Source organism: Rhinoraja longicauda, chromosome 11 (assembly GCF_053455715.1).
Source record: "Rhinoraja longicauda isolate Sanriku21f chromosome 11, sRhiLon1.1, whole genome shotgun sequence".
Classification (NCBI taxonomy): Eukaryota; Metazoa; Chordata; class Chondrichthyes; order Rajiformes; family Arhynchobatidae; genus Rhinoraja; species Rhinoraja longicauda.
The window spans coordinates 20,715,867-20,742,902 of NC_135963.1; positions in this window are offsets into that span (position 1 = coordinate 20,715,867).

A 27,036-nucleotide genomic window follows, 5' to 3' on the forward strand; every position below is an offset into this window, starting at 1 on the left:
TGACTGAATTTTTTTTCCTCATCTCCGTTCTAAATGGCCTACCCCTTATTCTTAAATTGTGGCCCCTGGTTCTGGACTCCCCCAACATTGGGAACATGTTTCCTGGCTCTAAAGTGTCCAACCCCTTAATAATCTTATACGTTTCGATAAGATCCCCTCTCATCCTTCTAAATTCCAGTGTATACAAGCCTAGTCGCTCCAGTCTTTCAACGTATGACAGTCCCACCATATCCTTCCTCAAATTTGGAGACCAAAACTGCACACAGTACTCCAGGTGCAGTCTCACTAGGGCCCTGTACAACTGCAGAAGGACCTTTCATTTCACTGCACATCTTGTATGTGTATGTGACAAATAAACTTGACTTGACGTTCAAGAGTCAAGTCAAGTTCATTGTCATCTGCACCGACAACAGAACAAAATTACATTCTTGGAGAGAAGGGATCTGGGCGACGTTTCGAGTCGAGGTCTTTCTTCACCTGTTCCGTCTTCCCCTGAGTTACTCCAGCATGTTGTGTGTGCCTATCTACTTCGGTGTAAACCAGCATCTGCAATACCTTCCTACACAATGACATTGTTACTTGCAGCAGCTTTGCGGGCCACCAAACGCAAGATTAACGCAAAATGCTGGATGCAGTAACTCAGCAGGACAGGGAGCATCTCTGGAGAGAAGGAATATCTGATGTTTTGAGTCGAGACCCTTCTTCACTCTAAACACAATACACAGGGATAATATATAACAAACAAAGTTCAATAAATTAATAATCCCAAAACTAATGGGGGGAGGGGGGGAAGAGAGAGAATCAGAAATCTTAAGTGCATCCAAAGACAGTCCAAAGTTAATATTTGAGATTTTATTACATGCTATCAAAGTTTCTGCAGCGTTATGGTGCCGATCGTGTTAATATGTAGGGGAAACCTGTTGACAGTAGTGCATCGCCGGGTTTGGGGCCGAGCCCTTTGCAGTTTGTTTTCTATATTAAGTTCTTAAACAATTGTACAGAGAACAGCAGCATGATAGGCCCCTCAGCCCACAATGACAGTGCCGAATATGACGCCAAGATAAACTAATCTCATCTGCCTGCACTCATCTGCCTGCACGTGATCCAGATCACTGCATTTCACGTATAATCCATGTACTTATCTAAAAGCGTCTTAAAGGTAGACACAAAATGCTGGAGTAACTCAGCGGATCAGGCAGCATCTCGGGAGAGAAGGAATGGGTGATGTTTCGGGTTGAGAGCCTTCTTCAGCCCGAAACGTCACCCATTCCTTCTCTCCCGAGATGCTGCCTGACCCGCTGAGTTACTCCAGCACTTTGTGTCTACCTTCGATTTAAACCAGCATCTGCAGGTTTTTTTTCCTACACATAAAAGTGTCTTAAACATAATTTTCCACCACCACCACACTTGACCATGCACTCTGTGTGTAAAAAAAAATGCTCTTGCACATCTCTAAATTTTGCCCATCTCAAATTGTGCTCTCTAGTCTTAGACATTTCTGCCCTGGGGGAAAAGGTTCCTGACTGACTACCCTTTCTATGGCTCAAGGTTGCAGAAAAGCTTGGGGATGTTCAGGGTTGATCCAGGATACACACACAGCCAATGACCCCCTCATGCAGCCACGATATGTACATTGCTTATTCACTTGAATTTCTGGTCAATGGTGGCCCCAAAGATGTTGATGGTGTGGGTCAGCAATGCATAGTTTCACTGAGATCTGCCATTTGTATCCAAATATGGCAGAACTATGTGGCTTTAAAGTAATCTCCAGCCTGTGCTTTCTAGCTCTCTTTATTTCTTGCACTTTTTGCTGCTTAACGTACTTGTAGTAATACTTTGAAGCCTTGCCAGTTTAGCACTTCATTTTTTAGGTATGCTTGGTGCTGTTCTGTACATGTCCTTACGCACTATCATTGAAACTGGGTAGCTCCTCGGCTTTATTTCAATAGCAAATTAAGAGACTTTCTAGGCCATGTGATTCTGCTGAAATTTCTACTGCTTCTGATAGTTCACAGCATCTCTAGAATGCCCCATTTTGAGCTACCAGGTCTATTCTGAGGTTATGTGCAGGAAGGAACTGCAGATTCTAGTTTAAACTGAAGGTAGAGACAAAAAAACTGGAGTAACACAGTGGAACAGGCAGTATCTCTAGAGAGAATGGCTACAAGAGGACCAGGGCTGGGAACTGAATATTCAGGGGTACACAACGTATAGAAAAGACAGACAGGTGGGCAGAGGGGGTGGGGTTGCTCTGCTGGTAAGGAATTATATTCATTCCCTTGCAAGGGGTGACATAGAATCAGGAGATGTTGAATCAGTATGGATAGAAATGAGGAATTGTAAGGGTAAAAAGACCCTAATGGGAGTTATCTATAGGCCCCCAAACAGTAGCCTCGACATAGGGTGCAAGTTGAATCAGGAGATAAAATTGGCGTGTCACAAATGTAATGCTACGGTGGTTATGGGAGATTTCAACATGCAGGTAGACTGGGAAAATCAGGTTGGAAATGGACCCCAGGAAAGAGAGTTTGTAGAGTGCCTTCGAGATGGATTCTTAGAACAGCTTGTACTGGAGCCTACCAGGGAGAAGGCAATTCTGGATTTAGTGTTGTGTAATGATCCTGATCTGATAAGGGGACTAGAGGTTAAAGAGCCATTAGGAGGCAGTGATCACAACATGATAAGTTTTACTCTGCAAATGGAAAGGCAGAAGGGAAAATCGGAAGTGTCGGTATTACAGTATAGCAAAGGGGATTACAGAGGCATGAGGCAGGAGCTGGCCAAAATTGACTGGAAGGAGGCCCTAGCAGGGAAGACGGTAGAACAGCAATGGCAGGTATTCCTGGGAATAATGCAGAGGTTGCAGGATCAATTTATCCCAAAGAGGCGGAAAGACTCTAAGGGGAGTAAGAGACACCTGTGGCTGACGAGGGAAGTCAAGGACAGCATAAAAATTAAGGAGAGGAAGTATAACATAGCAAAGAAGAGTGGGAAGACAGAGGATTGGGACTCTTTTAAAGAGCAACAAAAGTTAACTAAAAAGGCAATACGGGGAGAAAAGATGAGGTACGAGGGTAAACTAGCCAATAATATAAAGGAGGATAGCAAAAGTTTTTTTAGGTACGTGAAGAGGAAAAAAATAGTCAAGGCAAATGTGGGTCCCTTGAAGACAGAAGCAGGGGAATTTATTATGGGGAACAAAGAAATGGCAGACGAGTTAAACCGTTACTTTGGATCTGTGTTTACTGAGGAGGATACACACAATCTCCCAAATGTTCTAGGGGCCGGAGAACCTAGGGTGATGGAGGAACTGAAGGAAATCCACATTAGGCAGGAAATGGTTTTGGGTAGACTGATGGGACTGAAGGTTGATAAATCCCCAGGGCCTGATGGTCTGCATCCCAGGGTACTTAAGGAGGTGGCTCTAGAAATAGTGGAAGCATTGGAGATCATTTTTCAATGTTCTATAGATTCAGGATCAGTTCCTGTGGATTGGAGGATAGCAAATGTTATCCCACTTTTTAAGAAAGGAGGGAGAGAGAAAACGGGTAATTATAGACCAGTTAGTCTGACATCAGTGGTGGGGAAGATGCTGGAGTCAATTATAAAAGACGAAATTGCTGAGCATTTGGATAGCAGTAACAGGATCATTCCGAGTCAGCATGGATTTACGAAGGGGAAATCATGCTTGACAAATCTACTGGAATGTTTTGAGGATGTAATTAGGAAAATTGACAGGGGAGAGTCAGTGGATGTGGTGTACCTCGACTTTCAGAAAGCCTTCGACAAGGTCCCACATAGGAGATTAGTGGGCAAAATTAGAGCACATGGTATTGGGGGTAGGGTACTGACATGGATAGAAAATTGGTTGACAGACAGAAAGCAAAGAGTGGGGATAAATGGGTCCCTTTCGGAATGGCAGGCAGTGACCAGTGGGGTACCGCAAGGTTCGGTGCTGGGACCCCAGCTATTTACGATATACATTAATGACTTAGATGAAGGGATTAAAAGTACCATTAGCAAATTTGCAGATGATACTAAGCTGGGGGGGTAGTGTGAATTGTGAGGAAGATGCAATAAGGCTGCAGGGTGACTTGGACAGGTTGTGTGAGTGGGCGGATACATGGCAGATGCAGTTTAATGTAGATAAGTGTGAGGTTATTCACTTTGGAAGTAAGAATAGAAAGGCAGTTATTATCTGAATGGTGTCAAGTTAGGAAGAGGGGATGTTCAACGAGATCTGGGTGTCCTAGTGCATCAGTCACTGAAAGGAAGCATGCAGGTACAGCAGGCAGTGAAGAAAGCCAATGGAATGTTGGCCTTCGTAACAAGAGGAGTTGAGTATAGGAGCAAAGAGGTCCTTCTACAGTTGTACCGGGCCCTGGTGAGACCGCACCTGGAGTACTGTGTGCAGTTTTGGTCTCCAAATTTGAGGAAGGATATTCATGCTATTGAGGGCGTGCAGCGTAGGTTCACTAGGTTGATTCCCGGAATGGCGGGACTGTCGTATGTTGAAAGGCTGGAGCAATTAGGCTTGTATACTCTGGAATTTAGAAGGATGAGGGGGGATCTTATTGAAACATATAAGATAATTAGGGAATTGGACACATTAGAGGCAGGAAACATGTTCCCAATGTTGGGGGAGTCCAGAACAAGGGGCCACAGTTTAAGAATAAGGGGTAGGCCATTTAGAACGGAGATGAGGAAGAACTTTTTCAGTCAGAGAGTGGTGAAGGTGTGGAATTCTCTGCCTCAGAAGGCAGTGGAGGCCAGTTCGTTGGATGCTTTCAAGAGAGAGCTGGATAGAGCTCTTAAGGATAGCGGAGTGAGGGGGTATGGGGAGAAGGCAGGAACGGGGTACTGATTGAGAGTGATCAGCCATGATCGCATTGAATGGCGGTGATGGCTCGAAGGGCTGAATGGCCTACTCCTGCACCTATTGTCTATTGTCTATTCTATTGTCTATTGAGAAGGAATGGGTGACGTTTCGGGTTGAGGCAGTCTGAAGAAGGATCTCGACCCGAAACATCACCCATTCCTTCTCTCCAGAGATGCTGCCTGTCTCGCTGAGTTACTCCAGCTTTTTGTGTCTATCCTCTGTTCTGAAGTTACCTGATTAAGCATTTGTTGGAGGGTGTCTTTGGTGGCTCTGCAAGGACAATGTAACAGTCACTACAACCAATGCTAATGTGGGAGATGCAACTGGACAATTTGATGATGAAGTTAAGTAGATTTAATCCTCGTGTTGATTCACTCCCGACATGGTTCAGCCCCAATGTGGCAACTGTATTCTTCAAGACTCAATTACCTCGGTCAGTTGTGGAAATGCCAAGCAATTCTTATTGATGGATATTAAAGATTGTGTGCACGCATGCACACACACACACACACACACACACACACAGACACACACACACACTTGTGTGTGAAAAAAGTTACTCCTTAAACCCACTTTAAATCTTGTCCCTTTCACTTTCATAGAGTCATACAGTGTGGAAACAGGCTCATTGGCTTGTCCATGCCACCCAAGATGCCCCATCTATGCTAGACTCACCTGCCCACATTTGGTCCATATCCCCTAAACCCTTCCGATCCATACCTGTCCAAATGTCTTTCAAATACTGTTATAGTACCTACCTCAACTAGCTCCTCTGGCAGCTTGCTCCTCATACCCACCACCCTCTGTGTGGAAATGTCACCCCTCAGGTTCCTATTAAATCTTTCCCTTCTCACCTTAACCGTATGTCCTCTTGTTCTTCATTCCACAACTCCGGGTAAGAGGATCTGTACATTCACCCTATCTATTTGACTCATGATTTAATACACTTCTATAAAGATCACCCTCTGCTTCCTGCCCTCCAAGGAATAAAGTACTAGCCTGTCCAACTTTTCCTTTTAGCTCAGGGAAAAAAGTTTCTCAAAAAAAGTTTCTCAAAAACTTGAGAAAGTTCTGGCAACAAAATCATATATCTTCCCTGCACTCTTTCCAGCTTAAAAACATCCTTGCTACGGCAGGGATACCAAAACTGAACACAATATTCCAAATGAGGCCTCACCAACATTTTGTGTGACTGTAACATAACATTCCAACTTCAATGCTCAATACCTTCATTGATGAAAGCCAATGTACCAAACATTGTACCAAACATTGTACCAAAAGCCTCTTGGCCACTCTATCTACCTAAGATGTCATTTTCAGGGAACTATGTACCTGCACTCCTAGATCCCTCTGCTCTACAACACTGCCAGGGCCCTGCCATTAACTGCGAAGGGACTGCCCTGGTTTGAATTCCCAAAATGCAACAACTCCCATTTTTATGTATTCAACTTCATGAATCATTCCACAGCCCACTTGCCCAGCTGATCAAGATTGTGTCATAAAATTTGATAACCATCTTCGCTATCTATGATACTGCCCACTTTAGAGTCATCTGCGAACTTGCTAATCATGCCTTCTACATTCTCATCCAAATTGTTGAAATAAACCACAAACAGCAATGACTCGGCACCAATTTCTAAGACACACCAATAGTCATAGGCCTCGTCTGAAAAACAACCTTCCACCATCACCCTCTGCTTCCTGCCATGAAGCCAATTCTCTATCCAATTGGCTTGATCTTCTTGGATCCCATAAGGTCTAACTTTTAAGAGCAGCTTACCATGCGGAACCTAATCAAGTATCTTGCTGAAGTCCACAATGTCTACGGCTTTGCCCGTGTCAACCTTTTTGGTTACTTCTTCAAAAAACTCAATCAGATTCATAAGACACAATCTCCCACAATCAAAACTATGCTGACTTTCCCTAATCAGCCCATCTATCCAAATGCATATATATCTTAACCCTCAGAATTCTCTCCAGTAACTTGCCTACCACAGATGACAGGTTCACTGGTCTATAGTTCCCTGGGTTTTTCTTGCAGCCTGTCTCCTCCAGTTTTACCCTCACCATCACTGGGAAGAAGACTGTGATCATGCACCTTATCTGTGCCTTTAATGATTTTCAATAAGATCACCCCTTAACCTCCTGCACTCCACGAAAAAAACAACGTGCCAGCTTATTCAGCATTTCATTATAACTCAAGCCTCCAGTACTGGTAACATTCTTCTGAATCTTTTCTGTACCTTTTCCAGCTTAAAGGCATACTTTCTCCAGCTCAGTGACCAAATCTGCACACAATACAGGTCCACCACTGATTTTCTGGCACCCTTGGTTCCAGAGCTTTTCTGGACTATACTTGTTGCTGACCAACAGAGGTCATGGCCATTGACAGGAATCCAACGCTCCCAGAACAGTCTGCCTCGGCTGCCAAGGGACCGAGATACCAGCCTGCAAAGTCCAGCTGCTATGGGAACAGATCTGCTGGTTCTGGCCAGGCCGGAGTTTGAGAGACCTGCAGGGGGGCTAATTCGACTTGCCAATCGGTGCGGCAGTCCCGATGAGGTAATGATCATCTTCCTCAAATAGTCAAGGCGTCACCTTTTCGGAAGGATATCTGGAGGGGGCCGGGGTGGGGGGAATTTCAAGTGAGCACTCATAGTTTTGTCCGGATTAAGGGAGGGGCTGGACCACCAGTTGTCGGAAAATCGGTGGTGGACCAGTATTCCAACACAGTCTCACCAACAACAATTTCACTGTAGAAACATGATGTCCAAACTCCAGTACTCAATGAACCCTTACTAGTGAAATTGAGAATGCCTAATATCTTCTTCACCACCCTGTCTACACTTTCAAGGAACAATGTACCTGTGCCCCTAAATCTCTTTGTTCTCCATCACTCTCTAGGATCTGGCCATTTACTATGTTGGTCCTGGCCTAGTGTAACACACCAAAGTGCAACACCTTGTAATTAGCAGAGTTAAATTCCAACAGATATTCTTTGCTCCACTTCCCAGATGATTGGGATTGTGTTGCAATCTTAGATAACCTTGCTCACTGTCCACTATGCTCCCAATTTTGGTGTCATTCGCAAACTTACCAAGCATGTTAACAACATTGCCATCCAAATCATTAATGTAGATGACAAACAAAGGTGGAGCCAGTGGCACACCACTGGTCAAAGGCCTCTAATCTAGAAAACAACCCTCGACTTTCACCCTTTAACTCCTTCCACCATTTTGTATCTTGTTGGCTAATCTTCAGATCACATTCAATTCCAACATTCTTCCGTTGGGTAGAACTGCGTTAGCTGGACTCCCCTCTCTATCCAGTCAGAGTCCGAGATTCCCTGATATTGGTTTCACTTCCCACTCTGACACCCTTCCCAATAATCTATCCTTAGTTGCCTTCTACATTCATTTAATTAATGGAATTAAAATTTCACATTTGCCCTCTTGGGAGTCAAATTTGTGTTTAATTTAATTGCTGTATGCAGCTGCTGTGCACTAATCCAGTAATTTAATCAATATGCTCCTTTTTATCCTGTGGTTTCATGTCCTGTTCTAGGCTTGACTTTCAACACTGTCATGGTTGATGTCCTGTGGTCTACTTTTTTTAAATTTGTGGTCATCACTCAAACCAAGTGCAGTGAGATTGTACATCTGAATTTTCTCCTGATTAAGTGCTGTACTGGCACCCGTCCATCTGCGAGAGATGATGGTGCGGATGGCCGTTGTCCTGCTTGGAGAGGGGGATTTTTCATCTGTGGTTACATCTCACTGTGCCCAGCAAGGATGTAGTGTCCTTTCTATTTGATTTGGCCGCTGAGCCTGGGCAGGTAAATGGGAATACAAACTTGCCCAGCATCTGCATTCCCCTCTTGACCTGATAGGCTGATTCCAGAGGAACGGCGTGGCTGCTACGTCTGGGGCCTACTCGGTTGCAGGAGTTGCCGGAAGGTGGACGCACGAGGGATCAGCCGACCATCTTTAGGGACTCCAGCTCCAGTGCCTTTGGCTCTCCTGAGCCGTACCCACAAGGCAGCGGGGTGCTATTTAACCCATAGGTGGGACCTGGTTGATGGACGTCAGGACATGTCCACACGCCAGTGGGCCTGCACGTCGCATCTCTGGGGGCCAGAGTTCCTCCGAGATCCCCACGCAGTTTAGCCTGGGACTGAAGGTGGCCCCAATCACTGCGAGAGTCTTGATGATGCAGAGGTTATGTACTGGCAGGGGGAGGCTTACGCACTCGGCTCCCTTTTTCGCAAAAATTGCTAGCCAGCGGCATCTAGATTTATACCAGGGCACTGGACACATGCAACACCCTGTGGCTCGCGCCACCAACACACTCCTGTGTGATACCATCTCAATTTTAAAACTAAAATCTGTTTATTCAAATCCCCACATGGCATCGTAACGCCTTGTCTCTGGAATCGTCTTCAGCCCCACAATTTCCCCAAGCAGCCCGATGTTCTTCTTTATTATCTCAAATCTAATTGTATTACCAGCGGTTGCCATACGTCATCTGCTAAAGACCTAAGCTCTGAAACGATCTCTGCAAACTTTTCCTCCCTTATGCCAGTTTGAAAATGCTTGTTTCTTTCACAAAGGGTTTTGGTCATCTACCCAAAATAGACCAAGGTAGCTTTGTGTCAAGTTTTGTTTTGTTAATGCACCTGTGGAACATTTTGCCTTTTTAAAAATGACATGCAGGAAATATAAAAGGTAATCAAATATTTGCTAATAGATTTTTTTTTGTAAAGAAGGAGAGATAAGGAAATATATTGTAGTTTATGGTAAATCTTTCAGAACTTAGAGATTAGACAACTGGCAGTGGTAGAGGATACCAAAAAAAACAGGTTGAGCAGGGAGCCAGATTTGGGGAAGTACATTGCGGGGTTGGAATAAGTTATGTGTTATGTCAATAAGAATGGTGAAAGCCAACAACAACAATCACGTTTTTGATTAAGTTCCTGTGCATAGCACACAACAATATTGCACTGCATGAAAGAATTCCAAGGCCATTGGGTATTAACTGCACTTTGAAGTTGCCGAACAAATTCTGGCCAATAGTTTGTCACTGTCGCCTTAATTATATAATAGTTCACAAATGTTCTGATGAATACTGCATGCATCACTGGCAATGTCAGCATTAATTGTCTACTATTAACTGTTCTTGAGAATGTGGTGGTGAGCTTGCTTCTTAAATCAATAAGGACCATGTGCTGAAAGTAATTCCATAAATAGGGATATACAGGATTTTTGACCTAGGGCTGATGAGGTAAAATGATACGTGTGACTAAAAGAAACCGCAGTTTGTGATAGTTCCCAGTTACATGCTATCCTTGTACTTGTCTCTGTAGACCTGTGATATTCTCTCTCTTGTACCATCCATTTGCTTTTAATTATACCATTTGCCTACATTAAGAGTTAATTTACAGTAGCCAATTAATTTATCAGCATGTCTTTGGGATATGAGAGGAAAACCAGAATATCTAGTAGGTATCCTCATGCTCATAGGGAGAACATGCAAATGCCATAAATACAAAAACTGAAGACAGAATCAAACTCAGATCCTTGTAGCTGTGAGGTTTCAGGACTAACTACTCTGCCACCAATAGATCACAGGTTTAGAAAATTCTTTTGAAGGCATCATGGTTTTTTGTTTAATTATATTGTATAGATGATACACATTGCAGCCTTGGAGGTGGTGATGGAGGGAATGAATGTTCAGGGCAGTGGATGGGGTGCCAATCAAGTGAGCATCTTTTTTTTCCTGGATGGTTTCTTGAATCATATTGGGCCAGGCAAAGGGAAAGTATTCCAACGCACCTTTGACTTGTGTTTTGCATATGATGTAAAGTCTTTGGGATGCCAAGAGTCGTGTCATTAACGGCCTGATACCCAACTTCTACCCTGTTCTTGTAATTACATTTTTTGTGTGCTTCGACCACCCACCCTCCTCCCCTCCCCCTCCTCCCCTCCTCCTCCTCCCCTCCCCCTCTTCCCCTCCCCCTCCTCCCCTCCCCCTCCTCCCCTCCTCCTTCTCCTCTCCCCCTCATTTCCCCCTCCTCCTCTCCCCTCCTCCCCTCCCCTCCTCTCCTCCCCCTCCCTCCCTCTCCTCCCCTCCCCCTCCTCCCTCCTCTCCCCTCTCCCTCCTCTCCCCCTCCCCTACCCCTCTCCCCCCTCTCCACCTCTCCCCTCTCCCTCCCCCTCTCTACCCCTCCCCTCACCCTCCCCCTCCCCCTCCCTCTCCCTCTCCCCCTCCCCCCCTCTGAGTGTCTCTCTCCCTGACTCTCAATCTGATGAAGGGTCTTGACCTGAAATGCCACCTATTCCTTTTCTCCAAAGATGCTGCCTGACCCGCTGAGTTACTCCAACATTTTGTGTCTACCTTCGGTGTAAACCAGCATCTGCAGTTCCTTCGTGTACATAATTTCCACTGCTAATTTATACTAATGTTTTCATTGATATATGAAACGAATCATTGAAAATCGTGTTTCATCCCCTCAGACCAAAAAGGTACAACTGATATTCTTACAATCAGCAAAAATAAAATAATTAATTTTCCTTGGCTCCAAATTAATTTCTCCCACATTTTGACTTGACCTACCAGTTTTTCTACACACTTAATCAATGTGTCATTGAAATTTGGGCCCAGTTACAATGCCAATGTCTCCACAATTCAAGGGTATCTACATACTTTAATAAATGACCCTCCACTTTTTTATTCGATTCATAATTAAATACTGTTTAATTGTAGTCAAAGAAGAGATCCTGAGGGATCTAAACTTTCCGTGCTAATATGACTAATACCCATTATTCCTTTTCTTTTGGTCCTACTTCTCAACTAATTTGGGACCCAGATCAAAAGTCTCCCTCTAAATCAATTAACTCATGTATTTTATCAAATATGAATGGGAATATAATTAAATGCTTCTTGGTGACTCGGCATCAATTGGGAGAGATTTTGGGTAATGGCAGAAAACTCTCAGAAAATAATAGAACAGTGTATGACTACAATAAAGATTCACGCAGAGAATGGTGTCCAATGAGCCACCAGAGAAAGTGGTTGGGGCAGGTACAATTAGGTCATTTAAAAGACGTTTGGGTCGTTACATCGATCGGAAGCAAGTGGGACAAGCTAGGTGCGGCAGCTTGGCCGGTATGTATGAATTGGGCCAAGGGTCTTTTTTTCAATGTTTTATCACTCCAGGACCTGAAAGCAAACAAGACGTTGGGGTATAAAGGCAAGAGAAACAAGGCACAATATTTTTTTTAAATCTAGACATGAGGAACTGCAGAAAAGCAAGGCAATCAAGTGCAAAATTGAGGCTAGACAAAACACTGGCAGAGCCACACCTGCTCTATGCAAACAATTCTGGCCACAGTACTGTAGCAAAAATATTCAGGCTTGTTTCCAGTAGCAAGAATATCTCATAATTGGAAGCAATAGTTTAGGGCATCTAGCTTATGATGAGCACTTATGAGCCTGAGTATATTAACACTGAGAAATGTTCCAGGAAAGTTATTAATTTAATAGTTAAATTAGATCTCTGTATGCTTAAGATTGTTACAAATGTTCAAAGAACGGAATATTGGCTAGGTAGAAATTCTAATTTAAATGCAAATGTTTGAATTCAATCAATTATGAGCTGGCAGAGCACACATTGTGTTGCTGTTGTAAATGTAGTAGTTCCTCGGAGATCATTTTTTTATTAGGAGAAGATGAAGTGGATTTGAATAAGTGTGGTAGATATATTATACTTGTATTTAACTACAGGTCATCGTGAATAGTTAGAAAATAGGCTGTTCTGGCAAATAATGGAAACATTTGTTGGAATATTTAATTGATATTTGTGAGATGTTCATTTATAGATCATGCATGAGGAATCAAAGGGCGGCACAGTAGTACAGCAGTACAGTTACTGCCTTGCAGCGCCAGAGACCCGGGTTCAATCCTGACAATGGCTGCTGTCTGTAAGGAACTTGTATGTTCTCCCTGTGACAGCGTGGGTTTTCTCCAGGTGCTCCGGTTTCCTCCCACACTCCAAAGACTTACAGTTTTGTTGGTCAATTGGCTTCTGTAAATTGTCCCCAGTGTGTAGGATAGTGCTAGTGTTTGCGGTGATCACTGGTCGGCCCAGTCTAGGTGGGCCAAAGGGCCTGTTTCCATGCTGTATCTGTAAAGTCTAAAGGAACATTGTGTCTTCACCCATGTCTTTCAAGGTTGCAGACATCTTACAATTGCAATCACAATGAATAACAAAAAAACATATGTTTTTTGTTTAGTTTAGAGATACAGCGTGGAAACAGGCCCTTCGACCGGCTCCACGCCGACCAGCAAACCCCGCACATTAACACTGTCTTACACGCACTAGGGACAATTTTACATTTATCGAGCCAATTAACCTACATACCTGTACGTCTTTGGAGTGTGAGAGGAAACCGAAGATCTCGGAGGTCACAGGGAGAACGTACAAACTCCGTACAGACAGCACCCGTAGTCGGGATCGAACCCGGGTCTCCGGCGCTGCATTCGCTGTAAGGCAGCAACTTTACCGCTGCGCCACTGTGCCGTTGCCATTCTTGTGTTGTACTTCATCAGCAATAAAATCTATGGGAGGATCTCATAACCAGTTTTGATGTATCTTCCAAATAAGAGATTTAATAAAAGTATCATAGATGTTATAATCATTTTCAGAAACATATTGAAAGATTTCTCTTTGGATGTAACAGTCATTATTGGTATTGGTTTATTAATGTCAAGTATACCAAGTTACTGTAAAAAACTTTCTTTGCATGCTGTCCAGTCAAATCATACAATAGATAAGTAGAATCAAGCCATGCACAAGCACAAGAGAAGTGCAAAGAGAAAAATACCAGATTGAGGAATATAGTGTACAAACTGTATAATATTACAGCGACAGGGAAAGTGGCAATAATAAAAAGTGCAACGGCCGCATTGTGATTAAAACCACATCTTTATCTTATGAGAGAGTCATTCTATTGTCTGATAACAATGGCAAATAAACTGTTCCTGCATCTGGTGGTATAAATAGCTTTTGAAGTAATGTATAATAGGACAGCACAGTGGCGTAGCATTAGAGCTGCTGCCTTACAGTGACCTGGGTTCGATCCTGACTATGGGTGTTATCTGTATGGAGTTTATACTTGCTCCCTGTGATAACATGGGTTTTCTCCGGGTGTTCCGTTTTCCTACCACACTCCAAAGATGTAGAGGTTTGTAGGATAATTGGCCTTGGTAAAATTGTAAATTGTCCCTTGCCTGTAAGATAGTGATAGTGGACAGGGTGATCACTGGTCGGCACATACTCGGTGGGCCAAAGGCCCGTTTCTGCGATGTATCTCTAAAGTCTAAATAACAGCCAGTTGTTTTTATCTCTAATTGAAACTATTTTACTTTTCTTCTTTAAAATACTGAATTCTGAAACAGTAGTGCTATTTCCTTTCAAAACAGAAAACAAAGAGAATTGGGTCCTTTGTCCGAATTTGCCCATACGACCAAGATACCACATTTATAGTAGTTCCATTTGCCCGTGTTTGGCCTTTATCCTTTCTAAACCCTTCCTTTCCATGTACTTGTCCGAATGTCTTTTAGTCCTACCAATGTATAATTGGTCTTTACCTCTGCCAACATGCAGGCCCAAAATCCATTAAACATATCTATGCTTTCTTTGCACAATAGTAACCTTTCCAATATGTAGCATTTTCATTTATAGTTATCGCATAGCAATTTGAGCTAACTTCATCAATCCTCTCTTGGTGGAATTATTGATCTTGAAGGAAACAGCCTTCTCACAACGGCAATCACTACGAGAGAAGATCATTCTTGTGCAATTTTTTTTTGCTTCCAGCCAATTAATAATAATCCAGAGGTAGGATTTGGGCATCAAGGGACTGATTTTTTTCATAAATTCAGGAAGTCAGGAAATAAGAAAGTCAATTGGAAAATGTACATCCTGTAATTAAATTAATTCTGAAATAAGTTCTGGAGATGGCTATTTTTGGAAACAAAATAGGCTTGTGAAATTTTAACATGACTAGAGAAAGGATATGGTTAAAAAAATCATGGTATATTCAAAAGACACTTCTGTGTTACAACAGCTGATTCTATAATTATTCCGGATGAATTAATTGAATTGAAAATTGCAAAGTGCCTGTAATCTTATTCCAATGGGTCTTTGCAATAAAAACAATTGAAGTGTAAGAAAATAACTGCAGATGCTGGTACAAATCGAAGGTATTTATTTCACAAAATGCTGGAGTAACTCAGCAGGTCAGGCAGCATCTCAGGAGAGGATCCATGGCAGATTCCTTGAAGAGGATTAATGAACCAGGAAGGATTTACAGTATTTCTTGGGTTTCAACTATACCGTTATAGAGATCAATTTAAAAAAACCATACCTGATTTAGTTAAATATTTGAATTTAATTTCCTTAGCTACCATTATGGGAAGCAAACAAAATGTGTAGGAAGGAACTGAAGATGCTGGTTTACACCAAAGATAGACACAAAATGCTTGAGTAACTCAGCGGGACAGGCAGCATCTCTGGAGAGAAGGAATGGGTGACGTTTCTGGTCGAGACCCTTCTTCGGACTGCTGAAGAAGGATCTCGTCCCAAAACTTCACCCATTCCCTCTCTCCAGAGATGCTGCCTGTCACCGCTGAGTTACTCCATCATTTTGTGTCTATAATGGGAATCAAACTAATTTCTCTGCAGAAATGCTCTAGAACTGGCAATTCTAGTCTAGTATTAATCAGTTTGCTGTGGTAGCAACATCCATATGGGGAAATTTAACTGTGTCTCAATGCCAATTGAAGGTACATAGTGGTCTTCAAGCTCTTCTCATTATTGATAAAATCACCTGAAGTTGATTGAACAGGAGATAGGGAGAAAACTATTCAGGAATGGAAGGCATTATGAGTAGAAAGTGAGAGGATAGTTAAAAAAGCAAAATAAAAGGACATGAAAGAAGATGAGTCAGAGATTCTTTTGTATTGCTTATGTTTTATAACATACTAGAAAAGAGGGCCCGTTGGGCCCGTCCCCACACCCCCCATTCTCTCCTCCCCCAGCCCCACTCTTACTCTCCAAGTGTGCCCGTTGGGGAGGGCCCGTTGGGCCCGTCCCCACACCCCCCATTCTCACTCCCCCAGCCCCACTCTTACTCTCCAAGTGTGCCCGTTGGGCCCGGAAAAGAGGGCCCGTTGGGCCCGTCCCCACACCCCCCATTCTCTCCTCCCCCAGCCCCACTCTTACTCTCCAAGTGTGCCCGTTGGGCCCGTCCTCCTGATCTGTGTATGTCAAGTGACCACTATAGCCTTCATTCTTTTTTTTTTTCCCTAATCAGATGTTTGTTTTTTTTTTCCTATTCAGATGTGCAGTACTTTGGTCAACGTGGGTTGTTTTTAAATGTGCTATACAAATAAAACTGACTTGACTTGACTTGACTTGACTTGACTTGACTTGCAATAACAAAAAAGACTTCTTGGAAGCTTTTCGAAACAATGTAGCCGTCACAAGCTGAAAACTAAATCCTTGCTGAAAACTAAATCCTTTTCTGGAAACATTTGGAAACAAATGTAGCCCCTTGAAGAAAAGGGTTAGAAATGAAAAATTTAAACTTTAATATCTCTCTAGCTTTAAAAAGGTAGCTTCAATTTGAACGAAAGTACTTACAATAGTTGCCCAGGTTAATGGTGAATACGGCGGTACAAAAATCGTAGCGCTTTGGTGTACCGTCTAGGAGGAGTAGGGTTTGTAAGTAATCTTCCGTACATACACATATACATACATACATACGGAATGTTGGACCGCAGAGTTTTAGTATTATATACTAGAAAAGAGGGCCCGTTGGGCCCGTCCCCACACCCCCCATTCTCACTCCCCCAGCCCCACTCTTACTCTCCAAGTGTGCCCGTTGGGCCCGGAAAAGAGGGCCCGTTGGGCCCGTCCCCACACCCCCCATTCTCTCCTCCCCCAGCCCCACTCTTACTCTCCAAGTGTGCCCGTTGGGCCCGTCCTCCTGATCTGTGTATGTCAAGTGACCACTATAGCCTTCATTCTTTTTTTTTTTCCCTAATCAGATGTTTGTTTGTTTTTTCCTAATCAGATGTGCAGTACTTTGGTCAACGTGGGTTGTTTTTAAATGTGCTATACAAATAAAACTGACTTGACTTGACTTGACTTGCAATAACAAAAAAGACTTCTTGGAAGCTTTTCGAAACAATGTAGCCGTCACAAGCTGAAAACTAAATCCTTGCTGAAAACTAAATCCTTTTCTGGAAACTTTTGGAAACAAATGTAGCCCCTTGAAGAAAAGGGTTAGAAATGAAAAATTTAAACTTTAATATCTCTCTAGCTTTAAAAAGGTAGCTTCAATTTGAACGAAAGTACTTACAATAGTTGCCCAGGTTAATGGTGAATACGGCGGTACAAAAATCGTAGCGCTTTGGTGTACCGTCTAGGAGGAGTAGGGTTTGTAAGTAATCTTCCGTACATACACATATACATACATACATACGGAATGTTGGACCGCAGAGTTTTAGTATTATACTAGAAAAGAGGGCCCGTTGGGCCCGTCCCCACACCCCCCATTCTCTCCTCCCCCAGCCCCACCCTTACTCTCCAAGTGTGCCCGTTGGGGAGGGCCCGTTGGGCCCGTCCCCACACCCCCCATTCTCTCCTCCCCCAGCCCCACTCTTACTCTCCAAGATGTTTTGTTTTTTTTTCCTAATCAGATGTGCAGTACTTTGGTCAACGTGGGTTGTTTTTAAATGTGCTATACAAATAAAAGTGACTTGACTTGACTTGACTTGACTTGCAATAACAAAAAAGACTTCTTGGAAGCTTTTCGAAACAATGTAGCCGCCGTCACAAGCTGAAAACTAAATCCTTGCTGAAAACTAAATCCTTTTCTGGAAACTTTTGGAAACAAATGTAGCCCCTTGAAGAAAAGGGTTAGAAATGAAAAATTTAAACTTTAATATCTCTCTAGCTTTAAAAAGGTAGCTTCAATTTGAACGAAAGTACTTACAATAGTTGCCCAGGTTAATGGTGAATACGGCGGTACAAAAATCGTAGCGCTTTGGTGTACCGTCTAGGAGGAGTAGGGTTTGTAAGTAATCTTCCGTACATACACATATACATACATACATACGGAATGTTGGACCGCAGAGTTTTAGTATTATATAGATATAGATACTAGAAAAGAGGGCCCGTTGGGCCCGTCCCCACACCCCCCATTCTCACTCCCCCAGCCCCACTCTTACTCTCCAAGTGTGCCCGTTGGGGAGGGCCCGTTGGGCCCGTCCCCACACCCCCCATTCTCTCCTCCCCCAGCCCCACTCTTACTCTCCAAGATGTTTTGGTTGTTTTCCCTAATCAGATGTGCAGTACTTTGGTCAACGTGGGTTGTTTTTAAATGTGCTATACAAATAAAACTGACTTGACTTGACTTGACTTGCAATAACAAAAAAGACTTCTTGGAAGCTTTTCGAAACAATGTAGCCGTCACAAGCTGAAAACTAAATCCTTGCTGAAAACTAAATGCTTTTCTGTAAACTTTTTGAAACAAATGTAGCCCCTTGAAGAAAAGGGTTAGAAATGAAAATTTAAACTTTGAAATGAAAATTTAAACTTTAATATCTCTCTAGCTTTAAAAAGGTAGCTTCAATTTGAACGAAAGTACTTACAATAGTTGCCCAGGTTAATGGTGAATACGGCGGTACAAAAATCGTAGCGCTTTGGTGTACCGTCTAGGAGGAGTAGGGTTTGTAAGTAATCTTCCGTACATACACATATACATACATACATACGGAATGTTGGACCGCAGAGTTTTAGTATTATACTAGAAAAGAGGGCCCGTTGGGCCCGTCCCCACACCCAGCATTCTCACTCCCCCAGCCCCACTCTTACTCTCCAAGTGTGCCCGTTGGGCCCGGAAAAGAGGGCCCGTTGGGCCCGTCCCCACACCCCCCATTCTCTCCTCCCCAGCCCCACTCTTACTCTCCAAGTGTATTTGGTCAACGTGGGTTGTTTTTAAATGTGCTATACAAATAAAACTGACTTGACTTGACTTGACTTGACTTGACTTGCAATAACAAAAAAGACTTCTTGGAAGCTTTTCGAAACAATGTAGCCGTCACAAGCTGAAAACTAAATCCTTGCTGAAAACTAAATCCTTTTCTGGAAACTTTTGGAAACAAATGTAGCCCCTTGAAGAAAAGGGTTAGAAATGAAAAATTTAAACTTTAATATCTCTCTAGCTTTAAAAAGGTAGCTTCAATTTGAACGAAAGTACTTACAATAGTTGCCCAGGTTAATGGTGAATACGGCGGTACAAAAATCGTAGCGCTTTGGTGTACCGTCTAGGAGGAGTAGGGTTTGTAAGTAATCTTCCGTACATACACATATACATACATACATACGGAATGTTGGACCGCAGAGTTTTAGTATTATATATAGATAGATAGATAGATAGATAGAAGATAGATATGTAATCTAATGGCAAATTATAATCAGATCCTACTTGAAGAGGGTCATGATGAGGATACCAAAATGTGTTGGTATCTTCTGTGTGCATGATGTTTACTTGATATTCACAGAGGGTTGTACAGTAATATCTAAGTCTAAACATTTCATATTCACTCAGGGATGCAGACACATGCAGGCACACCCGCGCACACAGGCATAAACACACGGACATATGCGCACACACAAACACACACACACACACACACACACACACACACACACACACACACACAATGTCAAGTGTAAAGCGTAAAGCTTTTTCCATGATACATAAAATCTTGCGTGGCATTGGAATATTGTGCAAAGCCTGCTGGAAGGCCTTGCACAAAACTCACACAGTGCTGCTTCAAAATGCTATTTTAAGTAGTAAAACTACCAAGGTCAAAATGTTCCAATTTAGCCAATTTTGTTTATTTGTTACTATTTTTGAAAAGCTATCCCACCCAAAATGTTTGGAATGGCTGAAGTCCTAAGTAAATCATAAAACAAATCTATGCTTTCTAACAATTTTATAATCGATATTTTGGCTCAATAATCATTGTGTCATTTAATTTCAACATGATTATAGATTAGGAATTTTGCAAAATGGGCACATTCTTTGGCTATATGGCTACATGGAAAATGCTTAATGTTCACATGAACAATAATGCCATTATTAGTTTCTTCAACATCAGACCTTTTTCAGAATACTCTGTGGGCGTGCCTTTGGCCTGATTTTTTTTTTCTCCACAGTGTTGCACGATTTATTAGTATTTTGAACTGCTGTCAAATAAAACCATCACATAGCTTCAAATATTTCTGATATAACATTCTGAAAAGATTAAGAAAGGTTTTTATTTCTCTCTACTGATTAATTACATGTACATATCTCGAGATATGAGGCACAAGGTTACAGAAATAATTAGTCTCAGACAACTTGAAGTTACAAGTAATTTTTCTTTCCAGATCAAGTTCACGCTAATACACGGTTGACCAACATCTTTTTTAAGTAGGTGAATATCTGATCATGGACAGGATTTAGAGTTCCTAAAATGGTTATCAGCAAACATAAAGGATCCTTGTGTAAATCATCCTTCATGAGACTGAGCAAATCGAAATGCCATATTAAGAAACATAATAAGTAAAGATTGAATATTTCATGACACCTGATTTTTTCTCTCCAGGTCCCAAGGATATCCTCGCATACCCTTTGCATTTTAAATTCTCACTTATGTTGTCATGTGTTTGGATAGTTAAGAAGTGGAGTTATAGAGTTGTACATCATAGAAACAAAAACCTTCAGCCCATCTCAGAAATGCCAGACATCATGTCCATCTATACTATTCCCCCATTCCTGCATTAATTCCAAATGCCTTCACACCCTGATCATTCATGTACCTGTCAAGTGCTATCAAGTCAGCTTGGTTAAATTGGTGGATTAGTACTGTGACCTGGACTATCGATCAGGATACATGATTTTGAATCTACAGCAGCAGTGGAATTTAAACCCAAGTAAACAAATAATAATTTGGAATAAAATCTAATATCCAATATCAACTATCAGACTGCCATTGAAAACTCAGCTAGTTCTTATACTTTGAATAATAAAATTATACAACCTTATCTGGCTTGTATGTGACACTCAGGTTCACCACAATTGTGTAAACTCTCAACTGGCTTCTGAAATTGCCAGGAAAGCTTCTCAGTTCTAGAAAACTGGAAATGAGCATTAAATATTGGCCCAGTTAGTGCCTTAAAAAAAAAAGGATAAAAGCAAAATTCCTCGGGTAACATTTCTCGGGTCATAACTAGATGAACATAATAGTGTTCTTCAAAGCAACTCAGCAAAAGTTATTACCTGCCATTTTTATGGTCAAATATTTCTTTATTTATTTTTAAAGTTTCAATTGGATTCATTGATTAAAAGTTAAGTTTCTGTTGACAATTCTCACCATATTTGATGAAAAATAGTCCCAATCTCCAGACTCTTGGCATACTTGACTCTCAATACTTGGCATATTTTGTTTTTGTTCTCCATTGATACAGAGAGTTTTTAAGTTTAAAGAAAAGGAAAGACAAGGAGAATACCGTGGTTAAAGCCAATGTTCATCTTTAGCTGAAAAAATGTATATATTAAATAGATCTGTCAGCTTCGCAAAAATAGCATTAATTTTGTTGCTTCTGATCAATAATGCTCCACTAATGTCTGGTCTGGGAAAATCTTGCATTCTCAACCAACTTTAGCTGTTTGGGTGAGTTTTCTTATTTCAGATCTGTGTCGGAGATGATCTGTAGTTGTCTCACTCCGTGAAGCATTTTACCGATTTCAGCTTCATTTAGACATTTCCCTGCATTGAGTTGAAGAAATATGCCCTAATTTACTCTCATTCCAAGTATTCAATCTTGGACGTTTGTAAAATAATCTACAAAAGAAGTATAAATCGGTCATTCAGTCCCCCATGCCTAATACACCATTCCATAAGATTGTGGTTGATATTTTACCTCAGCAACAGCTTCCTGCAATAATTCTGTATCCCTTGATCCCTTTTGTTATTCAAACACATATTGATTTCTTTATTGAAATAATCGATGACTGAGCCTCCACAGCCTACTTTGTTAGAGGATTCCAATGATCTACTATTTTGTAGGGAAATAAATTTCTTCTCACCTTGACCTTATTTTCAGACTTTCACTTTAGGTTCTAGACTCCCGATCCAGGGAAAATATCATCATTACATTGCTCTTTCAAGTTCCAGAAGAATTTTGTATAATTCAATGAGATTACCTCTCATTCTTCTCAACTCAAGAAAGCATAAACCCACTTTGATTTATTTTCCTAGACCAAACACCCTCCTCCGAAGTATCAAGGTGCTGGACTTCTTGCACAAACAGCCTCTTTCACAAGCATGTCCTTTCTTGGGAAGGCAGAACAAATCTCTATTCAATTCTGCATGTGTACATACACCAAAACTACTGACCGACCACTCACTCCTGAACTACTATCTACCTCATTGGAGACCCTCGGACTATCTTTGATCGGAATTTACTGGCTTCAAACTTTATTCACGTTATTCCCTTTATCATGTTCCTGTACATTGTAGATGGCTCGATTGTAATCATGTATTGTCTTTCCGCTGACGGGTTAGCACACAACAAAAGCTTTTCACTGTACCTCAGTACATGTGACAATAAACTAAACTCAGAAACACAGGGCCCATCATAATCACAGCAAGATGTCTTTATACTCATATTGAAATCCTCTTGGAAGGAAAACCAACATACAATGTTTCTCCCTCATTGCATGTTAACTTCCAATGATTTATGTAAAAGGAAACCCATTGGAAGGTCCCTTTGAACATGAACACTATTCAATTTCCCTAATTTGGAAAAAAATACTCTGCTTTCCATTTTTTACAGCAAAGTAACTGAGCTTGCATCTTTCCTATAAATATCTCATTATTGAACCAACCCGCATAACCTAATCCTACCTCAATAATGGAATATTATGGTCCACTTCTTGCACTGACATAGACATTTTTTTAAAATTGTGTTTTGCACTAATGTCTTGCAGAATTGTTTTCCAGAGTTTTATACGCAATTTATGTATAATTTATGTTTCTGCGTGTTTGAGTGAGTTTCTGTGCCTGTGATGCTGCTACAAGCAAGATTTTCATTGCACCTGTACCTCACTGTACTTTATTCGAGTTGACTTGACTTGTTCTTTCTGCAAAATCCTCATTTGCTTACTCAGCCTCTCTATGGCCCTTTGAACCCTCTTGTTGCCTTCCTCACAAACTCCACTGCCACCCAAATTATTATAATTAACAAACCTGAACATATTTCTCCTGGTCATTTTATCCAAATCATTGATATAGGTTATGAATTCTCACAGCACCCAATGAGTCACATTCTCCCAGTCCTAAATTGACTTGCTTATTCATATCCCCTTTTTCTGCCCAGCTTACCCATTCACAATGGTATATTATCCTCCTGTGACAATGGAGACCGAGCCCACGTGAACCAACCTGATCTCCCGGTTGCTGGGAGGCAACTTTAATTTAATTCTCCTTCCCATTCCTCCACAGACCTTTCTGTCATCTATCTCCTCCATTGTCAGAGTGAGGTTAAACGCAAATTGGAGGAACATCATCTTGTATTTTGCTTGGGCAGCTTACAACCCAATGGTATGAATATTGATTTCTCTCACTTTAGGTAGCCCCAGCATTCCCTCTCTCTCTTCCCCAACCCAAGTCCACTAGCTTCTCATTTTCACCCTACAATCAGCTTACAATGGCCTGTTTCTTTTATCATCATTACTTTTTTGCATATCTTTCATTCATTGTTCTTTATCTCTCCACATCACCGTCTATATCTCTTGTTTCCCGTATCCCTAACCAGTCTGAAGAAGGGTCTTGATCCAAAACGTCACCCATTCCTTCTCTGCTGCCTGTCCCGCTCCCGTGAATAAAGTTTAGTCCAAGATGAAGCCAGTAAATTCCGATCAAAGATAGTCCGAGGGTCTTCAGCTTTTTGTGTTTATGCTCAGAGATAGATAACCGATTTCCCCCAAAAACTGCTATAATTCCGGGTTTAAAGTATGTTATGGCTTACAATTTCAAAGTACATACTTTTCTATGTGTTACTTTTTATATTAATTAAATATAATAGTTTCCAATTCTATTTCATAATTTCTGTGTAAATTCCAGTCTTTCCACCACCTTAATTTTCAATTCTAATCGGCCAGCAGAGGGCGTAATTTTTATTATGGTATCGACTCTCAGGATGCAAAATTTTCAAAGCACCGAATTTTGTTTGAAGTGGTATCACTCGAAGTGACTGCACTTGTTGCCCAGCCAACACTCTTCCCCACTCTGTTCTTCACATATGTAATAAACAGAACAGACCGTTCTAATATTCAACTAATATTCAGTTTTGACCCTGGGTTTTAGGAAAAATATCATCATGAAAAATAAATGACTTCACTATGAACTGTGGATATCGCCAAATATTACCTTAACAACATGGTGACTTTAAACAATCCCTAATATGTTCAAAGAAACCACTGGCACAGAAAAGTGAGTTGGCATTGCCAGACAAGTCTTTCGTGCAGTTTGAGTTTGAGCTATTATAATTCCAACTTCATGACTATTATTGATTTCTATACTGAAGGTGGAATTTAGCAATTTGATTAAATTATATATTTTTAATGCTAAATTTGATTTTTAATTAGTTTTAGGTTATTAAATAGACATTACCAATTAGAGCACAGAAAATAGGAAACAAATAATAGTTCTCTTCATCTTCTTTGCCCTGTTATTTAGGTCACAATTTAAGATACAGATATCCTGATATATTTGTGTTCATCTTGGTTGTAAATATCAATGTTCGCTTCCTCAATACCAACAGCACTGAGATTTACTGGATCTGGGTGACTTATTAAAAATGAAAGTTTTAAGTCAAGGTCCAAACTTGGACTTGTCTTTGAGTCCTTAGCCTTTATGACCAGCAATAAACCTACTCACCAAAATATTTGTTTTGACCTCTGTAAAATATTTTATAAACTAGTTAAAGATTATTCCTGGGGTTAGTGTCCACACTAATTATTCAATGTGACTGGCTGCTAAACCTGAGTGTTGTCATCACCGACCATTCAACCGAGCTCCTCTGCAGCTGACAGGATGGAATTTAGGACTTGAACTAAGAGATCCACACCACAGTCGACAGAGTTCCAAAGGGAGGGCTGAATGTGAGTTTCAGTGGGCATTCAGCTGAGACGGTGCAAAGATGGTTTAGTTTAATTTAGAGATACAGCGGGGAAACAGGCCCATCGGCCCACCGAGTCCGCTCCGACCATTGATCCCCGCATATTAACACTATCCTACGCACGGGAGGGACGATTTTTAGATTTGCCAAGCCAATTTACCTACATACCTGTGCGTCTTTGAAGTGAGGGAGGAAACCGATCTCGGAGAAAACTTACACGGTCACGGGGAGAATATACAAACTCTGTACAGACAGCACCCATAGTCGGGATGGAACCTGGATCTCCGGCGCTGTAAGGCAGCAACTCTACCGCTGTGCCACCATGCTGCCAACATGGTTGATGTTATTGGAATGGAAGGTGGCAGTCTTTGCAATACAAGGACAACCTGGACCTGCCACCTGCCAATACCTGTGCTCCAGCCTAATTTTATGGATGCAGAGTATTGGAACATTTCACCCTCCATAACAGAGGTGTCCTCCAAGGTGGTGCTGGCACCATGAGGCAAATAAGCCACAAGTAGAGCTTCCTCATACAAAGCACAACTCTCCAGTGTCAAGGGTTGGTGAACATTTTATAAATGTATCTGCTGGTAACATCTCAAAATTATTCAAACTTGCCATACAATTGAAAAATTAAAATCATTAAGCAAATTATATTGAACAAGAAATGTAATTAAAACAAGCGATTAATTAAAAACATTAAAATAAAGTAAAATCACTCAAGTACTTCCTGCACTGACATTTCTCTACAGAGTTAATAAATTTGCTCACATGAATGGGTGTCATTCCTTGCCCTCTCTGGTTTAATACTTGCATTGCCATATCACTGCTCCACTACCACCTCAGCAACGAGTCCCTTGAACACAGAATGACCAGCCCTGCGTAAAATGCTCTCAAACATAGTGTTATGGAACATTTGGGAAATAAAAATGAATATGTCATGATGGCATAATTTAAGTATAGTAAGCAAATGTACAAATGTATTAGATAGCTTGCACACCAAAATTCCAAATAAACTCATCTCCAAACACCTGCACCTGGGAGTCAGCACCTCCACCTGCAACTGGATCCCTGACTTCCTGATCCATAGACCTCAATCAGTAAGAATAGGTGGCAAAACATCCTCCATGATAATTCTCAACACTGGTGCCGCGCGCATTCAACTCATTGCTATACTCCCTACACACTCATGAATTTGTGGCCAAATTCTACTCTAACTCCATTTACAGATTTACTGATGACACCACTATCATATCATATCTATACAGCCGGAAACAGGCCTTTTCGGCCCTCCAAGTCCGTGCCGCCCAGCGATCCCCGTACATTAACACTATCCTACACCCACTAGGGACAATTTTTACATTTACCCAGCCAATTAACCTACATACCTGTACGTCTTTGGAGTGTGGGAGGAAACCGAAGATCTCGGAGAAAACCCACGCAGGTCACGGGGAGAACGTACAAACTCCTTACAGTGCAGCACCCGTAGTCAGGATCGAACCTGAGTCTCCGGCGCTGCATTCGCTATAAAGCAGCAACTCTACCTCTGCGCTACCGTGGTCCCAGATCATCATGAGACATGATACAGGAAAGAGAGCTTTGCAGCATGGTGTCAAGACAATAACCTCTCCCTCAATGTCAGCAAGACAAAGGAGCTAGTCGGTGACTCCAGTCAGCATCAATCATGCTAAAGGAGAGGTTGTCAGAGCTGCGAGATGCTGGGCATAAATATCCCCATTGATTTGTTCTGGAAAGGAATTGTCGACACTAACGGCCAAGAAAATACACCAACACCTCCACTTCTTCAGGAGACAGGAGATTTGGCATGTCTCCAGCAAGTCTTACTGATTTCTAT